Source organism: Mus caroli, chromosome 11 (genome assembly GCF_900094665.2).
Source record: "Mus caroli chromosome 11, CAROLI_EIJ_v1.1, whole genome shotgun sequence".
Taxonomy (NCBI): Eukaryota; Metazoa; Chordata; class Mammalia; order Rodentia; family Muridae; genus Mus; species Mus caroli.
In genome coordinates, this window is record NC_034580.1 from 72,449,558 (window position 1) to 72,458,691 (window position 9,134).

A 9,134-nucleotide genomic window follows, 5' to 3' on the forward strand; every position below is an offset into this window, starting at 1 on the left:
CAAACTTTATATGCCCCAGTACAGGGGAACGCCAGGGCCAAGAAGTGGGAGTGGGTGGGTAGGGGAGCAGGGCCGGGGGAGGGTACAGGGAACTTTTGGGATAGCATTTGAAATGTAAATAAAGAAAATATTTAATGGAAAAAAAAGACGTTCAAGGTCATCATCTGCTACATACTGAGCTTGAGGTCAGCAAGTGCAACTTGAGTGAGACCTTACCTCAAAACAAAATAAAAAAAAAGCAAATCACACACACACACACACACACACAGTAGGGTAAAGTGTCATCTTTGCCAGAAAGTGTGGTTTCTGTTGAAGCTGGAAGGGTTGGGGTGACCCTGCCCTTCATCCAGATTGGGTCGCTTTGGGGAAACAGTTAATTGTGTGAGACCTAGGAGGAGACCCAGGCACCCTCACTCCCCTGAGAAAGCTCGGTTCTTTGAACAAGCTTTGCAAAAAAACAACAATGAAACAATGAAACAAATCCCAAGAAACGCCATGACTCTGCATGGTATCCTGTCACCCTGATCCTCCTGGTCCTCCTTCCTTCCCACCAACCTGTTGGTCTCTTCATTCCTCACAAGCCCCTCCAAAGGGCACAGGAAGATGAGCATGGGAAAGCAAAGACATCTTCAGGAGAGTTGGGACTGAGCAGAGCGCTGTGCTTTGCCTGTAATCCCAACACTTGGAAGTTAGAGACAGGAAGATCAGAAGCTCAAAGTCAGCCTCAGCTATATAACAAGCCAGGGCTATCTTGTCTCAAAAAATCCCCAAATAAGTAAATAATGTGAGAAAGAAATGGAGACAAAGTCCTCTGTGTCTCCCTGGGAATCAGAGTCCAGGAAGCAGACAATTGCTTGCCTCTGAAAGCCTTTTGGATTTCTGCTAAGTACTTACTGTTGATAGTGAGAATATGTTAGGGAGCTGGCTCAGTGGGCTCTGAGTCCAACAAGCACAAAGATCTGAGTGAGTTTGGATTGCCAGCACCCAGCTAAAAAGAAGGGCACAGAAGATGCCATCCTTATGTAAGCTCAGATCCTGAGGGCCTGGTGTGAAGGTGGAGTCCTAGAGCCTGATAACCAGTTTGACTAGTTGATCAGCAATGCCAGGTTCAGTGAAAGACCCTAGGTCAATGAGATGGGGCTGGAGACGTGGCTCAGCAGTTAAAAGTATTGGCTACTCTTCCAGATGACCAGTATTCAATCCCCAGCATCCACACAGCAGCTCACAACTGTCTGTAGCTCCAGTTTCAGGGGATCCAACACCCCCACAGGGACATACATGCAGGTAAAACACCAATCAATGCTCATAAAATAAAAATAAATAAATTATTTAAAAAATAAGATGGAGAACAACTGGGGAAGACACTTGATATTCATCACATTGATTCCATGTACATCTGCAAACATTTGCACACACACATGCACACACAAGTGCACAATATACATACCTACACCCGCACATATACACACACAGACCTGCACATGTGTACATGTACACACATACACCTGCATACATATGTTCATATATACATGTACACACCCATACCTGCACATGTGCATAAACATCTTCACATGATGTGTACAAGCACAAATATGTGCACACATACACTTGTACACATATGCTTATACATACATGCATACCCATATGCAGACACGCACACACCTGCACACATGTGTAAATGCACACAAGCAACATACATATCTACACATATGCATGCACATACATACACTGAACACATGTTTACATACATGTACACACATATTCACACCCACATACACCACACACACCTGCATGCACATACAAGTATACAAATGCACACACAACTGCACACACAACTGCACATATGAGTACATGTGAGCACACTCAACTGCATATACACATACCTATACACATATGTACATGTCTGTACACATATGTATATATACATGCACACAAATATACCAAATACACATGTGCACATACACAAATGCACAAACACATGTGCAAACACATACCTACACACATGTGTACAGAGACACACACATGCATACACACTGTACTAAGCTGTATGTACAGCTTTATGAGAACATAAAGACTTAGCACTTAAATGTTTCTAGAGAAGTGGCTGGAGACAACAGTATGAGAAAGAGAACACCAAAATTCTCTCTTGAGAAGACATTTGTGTAAATACATCCTTTCTAAGGCTGTTTAAATAGAGATCTTAAGACAGGGAGTGCTGTGTTGGCTTCATGTGTGACCTCAAAGCCACCTGCATCACACATTCCTCTAGGCTCATCTTCCACCTGAAGCACAGAGCCTTTGTTAGTCACAATCACAAAGGTGTGAACAAGTAGATCTGTGAGGACACGTGGTTACAACTTTTACAAGATGTTGCAAGGCTGTAGTCAAGGCCCCAGAGGATGAAGTCAGAACATTTTATGAGTTATCGTGGTTTGCTTTGAGGAAGGTTTGACAAGGTAGACCCAAGGAGACTGTGTGCCCAAAACAGAATGAATGCCTCCAAACTAGCAAGTCCCATGTTTTCATTGAAGATATTCAAGCTAGACTGCTCTTTGGCTGTATGACATGACAACTAAGACATGAGAGTAACCTAGATCCAATTGAAGGTATCATTTTAAGATTTATTTATATGAAGGCTGGAGAGATGGCTCAGTGGTTAAGAGCACTGACTGCTCTTCCAGAGGTCCTGAGTTAAATTCCCAGGAACCATTTGGTGACTCACAACCATCTGTAATAGGATCTGATGCCCTCGTTTGGTGTGTCTGAGGACAGTGATAATATACATAAAATAAATATTTTTTAAAAAACCTATTTTTATTATTCTTAATTGTCTATGTGCAGATGCTTTGAGGAAATGAGAGGCATTGGATCCCCTGGGTCAGGTGCTGGGAACAGAACCCGGGACCTCTGTGAGACTAGTTCATGCTTTGATCACCATGCCACCTCTCCTGCCAATGATGGTCTCTTATCTTTTTTTTTTTTTTTTGGAGAAGTTTGATGTAACCTGGGCTAGCCTGAAGCTTCCTATTTAGCAGACGATGACTTTGAACTGATCATCCTGTTTCCACTTCCCTACATTCTGGGCTTACAGGCCTGTGCCACCAGGCATATACTCACACATGTCTTGTCTTTTTCTGTAATAAGGTGATACCTGCTCTGGTAATTTTTTTTTAATTCCCTTCTAATCCTTTGCCTCTGAGTAAATTGCAGTTTCTTGCAACACAGGCTCTCACTATGTAGACCAGGCTGGACTTGAAGAAGCTGCCTCTGCCTCCTAGGTGCGGGGATCAAGGGTGTGCACCATTTATACTCAGCCATGTTGTTTGTTCTTCAGTCTTTAGAAACAAATTTGTCCTGCTCGTCCTCTTAAGTACTCTGTGTACTGACAGCTTACCTGCCGTCCACAGAGCCTCCTCCACCCACTGGCCATTCTCTCTTCCTGTCCTCTAACACTAACCAGAAGCAGCTGTTTAATCAACCACCAGGCCTCCTGTCTGGGCTAGTAATTTCTCAGCAGGCTTGAACTTCTCTGATCATCAATGGTATCTTAAGACAGGTTCCAGTGTGTAATGAGTGTGTGTGTTGTAAGACTTACATAATCACTTGAACATAGAGGTTCTAGCTGATCCATGTGTGACTCAAATGATCCTGGAATAAGTCAGGTGTAGTGGTATGTATCTGTAATCTCAGGTTGCTGAGACAGGAAGCATTTAATGTTTAAGGCTACTCTACTACATAGCAAAACCGTTTCAACTGCCCACTTCCTCAAAAATTCATTCAGCGACCATAATAGGTATTTTATTAGTTGCCTATTGCTAATTATTAGTTTCAAGAAAAGGCTGAAATCATGCATGAACTTTCGTGTGTAAGGTCTGTTAGATTAAGCAAAGCATGTGGAGGCCATTCTCCAACAAGAATTCCTCAGCCAGAAACCAAACACCTCTGGGCTGGAGAGATGACTCAGGCTGAGAGCACAGAGGTCCTAGGTCCTGACTTCAAGTCCCAGCAATCACATGGTGGCTCATAACCATCTATAATGGAATCTGGCACCCTCTTCTGTCATGCAGGCAGAACACTGTATACATAATAAATAAGTAAATGATAAAAACAACAAACCCAAAGACCTCTAAACAAAGCTGTTCCTGCTTTCAAACCAGACAGACTGAAAACACCTTACAGTTAGGATGCTTCACAATGCTTTTTAGCTAAACTGTATTTCTAATAGACTGAAGGTCTGAGATGTAAATTTTATTATTATGAATGATGTATGCTCGTGTGTGTAGATGCCCCAGTGTGTCCACTAGGAAGCCAGAGGTCTCCATTGAGTGTCTTCACATTTGCCTTACCTTTGAGATGTGGTCATTCATTGAACCTGAAGTTCACTGATTGGCTAGGCTGTCTGCCTCCTCCTGCCTTCCTTACGCCCTCACCAACTGCTGGGTTATAGATGCACTGCACCTAGCTTTCATGTGGGTACTGAGCCCTACTTTACCCACTGAGCTATGCCCTGAGAGCCCTCAGAGATGTGACTTGTTCTTGTTTTTCAAGACAGGGTTTCTCGGTGTAACTGTCCTGGCTGTCCTGGAAATTGCTTTGTAGACCAGGCTGACCTCATACTCAGAGGTCTGTCTGCCTCTGCCTCCTGATTGCTGGGATTAAAGGTATGTGCCACCATGTTCGGCAAGATGTAACTTTTTAGATCTCACAATTACTGATGGGGCTAAGATCTAAACCCAAACCAGTGTGCTTCTCTATGTGTGCATGTGATTGTGCATGCTTGTGACTGGTGGCCGGAGGATCTCAGGTGTCCTTTTTCTTTTTTCTAGACAGGGTCTCATATAGCCCAGTCTAGTGGTGAGGTTTGAACTTCTAACTCTTCTATTGCCTCTTCCCTAGTGCTGGTGTCAGGATTGTCATACCAACACTCTTCCCACTATTATAATCCCAGCCAGCCAACTCTAGTTACACTGTAAATAAATTGCTTTTCCTTGACAAGTTCCCATCTGAAACAGTAATGGAGTATGCCTATCTTAGACTTTGTAAAAGATGGTATCAAATGCAGAAATTATGGGTTGGCTTAGAGTTTAAGGGTACTAGTTGTTCTTCCACAGGATCTGGATTTGATTTTTAGCACTCATAACCATCTGTATCTCTAGTTCCAGGGGACCAACCAACCAACCAACCAACCAAAACAAAACAAAACAAAAAAACAAACAACCAACCAACCAACCAAAAAACCCTCCCTCCCCCAAAAAACCCTAGCATAAATTTCTCTTTGGAGCTGTTGGGAGTGTACAACTCCAAAGGGGAGACATACATTTATCTAAAAAAATAAATAAATGGCCTCCCCAGACAGACGTAGCCTACACATACAGCTGTCCGCATCTTCAGCAGCCTTCACTCCCTCTAGTCGCTAAAAACAAGTATCTGGAGGAAAAAAAAAATAGTAGAAACTAAAGTACCATCATTACTCACCAGTACATACACAGAAGCCTGCTGCCCTGGAGCATCACTGAGAGGCAGGCATAGCAGAGACGCTATGGAGCTAGATGACATCTTTGCAATCTCTGTTAGGAAGAAGGGGTAGCGGAAGGATGGGAAAGGAAATCTCTCCTGCTGTAAACTCAACAGTGGAAGAAAAGCAAAAACAGTTTGTTTCTTCTACATTTAGGAAGAAATCCTGAACACTGGGCTCTAATTCTGGTTCCACCACATAATTTGACAGAGACACATGTTAAGGTCAAACGGCTTACAGCAACTTTCAGGTAGTAGAAGTGCTATGCCACGTTCCTAGCTGTTCTCTAGTTAATATGACAGGCAAGCTAAAATACACAAGCAAAAGAGGCCAAGTGTGGTGGCACACACTGATCTGATCGGAGGCAGAGGCAGCTTAGAGTTACAGGCCAGTCTGGTCTATACAGTGAGTCCATCTCAAAACAATAACAAAGCAAGAGAGCTGGTAAGTTGGATCAGCCAGTAAAGTGCTTGCTGAACCTGCAACCGGGAGTTTGATCCCTGAGACCCAAATGATAGAACTTACTCCTGAAAGCTGTCCTCTGACTGTGGCATGTATCCACAACACACAAAGTATGATGCCAATGCTTAAAAACAAGTTAAAGTAGGGATGAATCTTAGTGGCAGAGCACTTGATTAGCACGTTAAAAGACACTAGGGTCAATCCCTACTAGTACCACTATCACCTGTTAAATCCTCCATACTGAACGGGGGAGTGGTAGCATACACATACAGTACAGTACTTAAAAATCAGAAATTATATTTCAGTATTTCTGTGAGCTGAAATATTGCTTTTTTTTTTTTAAAGATAGTGTAGCTCTGGCTGCCTTGGAATTCAGTCTGTAGACCAGGCTGGCCTCAAACTCAGAGATTCACCTGCCTCTACCTTCTGAATGCAGGATTAAAGGCATGTGCCACCACTGACCATGAAAAAGCTGAGCAGGGAGCTGGAGAGATGGCTCAGCAGTTAAGAGCACTGACTGCTCTTATGAAGGTCCCGAGTTCAAATCCCAGCAACCACATGGTGGCTCACAACCATCTACAATGAGATCTGAGGCCCTCTTCTGGCGTGTCTGAAGCCAGCTACAGTGTACTTACATATAATAAAGAAATCTTCAGAGCGAGCTGGGCTGGAGGGAGCAGAGGTCCCGAGTTCAATTCCTAGCAACCACATGATGGCTCACAACCATCTGTACAGCTACAGTGTACTCACATACATAAAATAAATAAATCTAAAAAAGAAAAAGCTAAGCAGGGGCCTGAAAAATGGGGTCAATAGTTAATAGCACTTGTTCTGCTTAGCACGGTGGCACTTGCCTTTAATCCCAGTACCTGGGAGGCAGAGGCAGGTGGAGCTCTAGGAGTTTAAGGCCAGCCAAGGCAACATAGAAAACAGCACTTTGTTCTTTCAGTGGACTCAGGTTCAAGTCCCAGCACATACATTGTGGTTCACCAACAGTCTGTAACTCCTCCTGTTCCAGAGGATCTGACACCCTCTTCTGAATTCTTCAGGCATCAGGGATGCATATAGTGCACGAATACACATGCAGGCAAAGTATTAATAAACAAACAAATAAAATCTAAAAAATAAAGTGAGCAGACACTATGTACTAAAATTACTTTTATTACAGTTGATCTTTTAAACATTTCCTTTGCTATGATACAAAGGATACTTACAAACAAAATATTACATATGACCTGTTTTCATTCTTAGGGTTCTGACAACTTGGTAACAGCTTTAAATGCACAATCTATACAATTAATACAGGTTATATACGAACTATAAGGTATGCTGAACCAGAATACTGACAATATACTGTACAATAAGCCTTACCAGTTAGTGCTGTGGACCATTTCTACCAAAAGGAAAATGCACATCTGCACAGTCACCTTTACCAGCTGGTGCTGACAGCGAGGGAGAGGCCTCTTCCTCATCGCAACCTTTGGTAAGCCTCCACTGTGGGCCTGTTTACTCTAAACACCGAAAGGACCGGGTTTACTCAAAATTATCCACTGTTGAGAGTATTGGGATACTACATGTTCATATGATAATCTCTTGCCCTTTCCCCAAAAACTATCCCAGTTTTAAAAGACCATTTAAGTCCTTTGTCCACTATGAAAACCCTACAGGCTCAAGGGCTTTAGGAAAAGATGAAGGCTGCCAAAAAAGGAGGCAAGAAACCAAGCCAAAATCTAGGTCTTGCAAAATCATTTTTCCCTTCACCAAAGGGAACTAGAAATGTACAAATTCATTGAGGAACCTCAATGATAACATATCAGTTAGCTGATAACCCTCATTTACCTGGACCTGACTTGTGGGAATAACTGAAATGGACTGTGGGTAACATATACCACGTTTTGTACAGAACATTACCTTGTGTAGTTAAAATATTCCCTTTAGCCACCAAAGCTGGTCCTGGGCTGACAGGTGTGCATTTCTCTCAATGGTCTACTCAGAAATGATAAGGTTACAGCTTTTTTTTTTTCTTTTTTTTTTCTTTAAATTTTAAATAAAAAAGCAGTTGACTGAAGCATTGTCTCTTTTTCTTTTTAGGTAAATAGCAAAAATAAAAATAAAAACCAACCCTGGCATTTGCACAAATAAAGCAAATGGAATGCCATGGTTTTTAAGAGGTTAGTAGAAAGACTGAAGTGAAGAAAATCTAGAGAAAAATCATGTATTAATTTCCTTCTTTAAAAAATTTCTACATGTGCAAAAAAAAAAAAACAACCCAAAACAAACAAAAACAAAATAAAATACCCCAACAACAACATGCTGTTTGAGGAAAACAAAAAGAAATGAGTACATAAAATTAAAATATAAATAACGTTTGGATGTTCAGTAAAAGCAAAGACCAGCCTGGGTTACAGAAGGGTTATACATTCAAGATGCTTTTAAACCCAGTGGGATAACTTATGTTAAAACTGTGTTAATAGTTAACTTTAAAAATCTCAAGTTTGTTCTTAAATCTTCACAATACAAGCAAAGCTGTTTAAAATATACACTATACATATTTCTCATAGTCTCTCCAACCTCATGAATGCGCATTAGGCTTTTTCATATACTAAAAGGAGGGGTTCTCAAAGCTAACTTGCTCATAATAACCTGCATTATTTAAATGTTTTATATGGGTTAAAAACCTTCTCAGACTTACATAAATAGTATTTAGCAACAGCAGTGTTAATTTAAAAACTCTAAAGCATTTACAAATAGTCAGGTTGGAACAGCCTAGGGAGTTAGGTGCACTGTACTTTAAAATGGTATTTACATCAGACCATTATTTTTGTAAAAATTTCCCTAAAAAAAAATTTTAAAAAATTAACCTACTCTAAACTAGCAGAGAAGGATCTTAAAGAGTAAACCAAGAACGAAATTATTTCCTAATGGAAACCCCACACATCCCTCCTCACTTGGGTTTTACTCTACGAAACCACTGTGACTCCTAATAGGCTCTTCTATCAAGTGTCAAGATAATGTGGTAAAACAGTTTGTTAGGTAAGTTACTGGCCAAGTGAACTTGAAAAAAAAAATGTTCTTCCATCTTATCTCTGGCTTGGATTATATGTGTATTTAACTGGAGGGGCAATCTAAATAGGCACAATTCCCATTTAATGTGGAA